The 1567-nt window shown below is 52.2% G+C and overlaps 1 pseudogene; it reads left to right on the top strand.

Moving 5' to 3' along the window:
• Positions 1–317: 317 nt before the first annotated feature.
• On the top strand, positions 318–1358 carry LOC147711094 (28S ribosomal RNA; annotated as a pseudogene).
• Positions 1359–1567: the final 209 nt, after the last annotated feature.

Below are 1567 nucleotides of genomic sequence, written 5' to 3'. Positions count from 1 at the left end.
ACTGTTCGAAGACAATTTAAAATTGTTGGAATAGTACTAGAGGGTGTTCTATTTCTGGCCTACATGTGATCCCAGTTCCAGTGAGGACAGCTTTAAGTGTGGCTGTACACCGGAGCGAACAAATGTTGTATTGTTGGAAGCAAAATCGATTTGATGCTGATGGGTAGCATAATAACCCAGAATGAGCCACCACGTGGTGGTACAGAAATAGCCAAATGCCTTGTCATCTAATTAGTGAAACGCATGAATGGATAAACGAGATTCCCACTGTCCCTACCTACTATCTAGCGAAACCACAGCCAAGGGAACTGGCTTGGCAGAATCAGCGGGGGAAAGAAGAGCCTGTTGAGCTTCACTCTAGTCTGGCCCTGTGAAGAGACATGTGAGGTATAGGATGAGTGGGAGGGCCTCTGGCTGCCGTTGAAATACCACTACTCTTATTGTTTTTTCACTTAACTGGTAAGGCGGGGCGAGCCCCATGGGGGTCTCGCATCTGGCTACAAGCGCCCAGCGCCCGCTGGGCATGACCCGCTCTGGGGACAGTGGCAGGTGGGGAGTTTGACTGGGGCGGTACACTTGTCAGACAATAATGCAGGTGTCCAAAGACGAGCTCATGGAGGACAGAAACTTCCCACAGAGCAGAAGGGCAAAAACTTCCTTGATATTGATTTTCAGTATGAATACAGACCGTGAAAGCTGGGCCTCACGATCCTTCTGACTTTTTGGGTTTCAAGCAGGAGGTGTCAGAAAAGTTACCACAGGGATAACTGGCTTATGGCAGCCAAGCGTTCATAGCGACGTTGCTTTTTGATCCTTCGATGTTGGCTCTTCCTATCATTGTGAAGCAGAATTCTCTATGCATTTGGATTGTTCACCCACTAAAAGGGAATGTGAGGTGGGTTTAGACTGTTGTGAGACAGGTTAGTTTTACCCTACTGATGATGTATTGTTGTAATAGTAATTCTGCTCAGTATGAGAGGAACCGGAGGCTCAGTCATTTGGTGTATGTGCTTCGCTGAGAAGCCAATGGGGCGTAGCTACCATCTGTGGGATTATGACTGAACACCTCTAAGTCAGAATCCCCCATAGTCTATAATGATACTGCAGTGCCGTGGTACCTCGGTTGGCCTGGCATAGCCGGCCTCTTTCGGGGGGGCCGGTGCATAGAGTTCCTTGCAAGGGGACCAGAGCGCGGACAGAAGGGGGCCGCCTCCCTCGCCCTAAGAGCACCGCAAGTTCGTGAGGCACCCGGTGCCAAATCATTCTTAGACAACCTGATTCTGGGTCAGGGTTTCATAAGTAGCAGAGCAGCTACCTTTCTGCGATCTATTGAAAGACATCCTCTGAGCCAAGCTTTTGTCTCCCCATGTGTGGGCGCCCGCGGATGTCCTCCACCACACCAGGGGTGTGTCCCTCTGCTGCCAGGCCGGCAGGAGGGACACCGAGGGGGTGATGGGGGCCTGCGGGAGGCTGCCTCCACCACATGCCACCCGGCACCGGGGCCTCCCCCTTCCGTCCCTGCCCCATAGGGGTGCAACGATGGGGCCACCATCCCTTGCAGGTCAGC

Source organism: Lissotriton vulgaris, chromosome 5 (assembly GCF_964263255.1).
Source record: "Lissotriton vulgaris chromosome 5, aLisVul1.2, whole genome shotgun sequence".
In the NCBI taxonomy this organism is placed as follows: domain Eukaryota; kingdom Metazoa; phylum Chordata; class Amphibia; order Caudata; family Salamandridae; genus Lissotriton; species Lissotriton vulgaris.
Note: the sequence above shows the minus strand (reverse complement) of the source record. Positions and strands in the feature narration are given on the sequence as shown.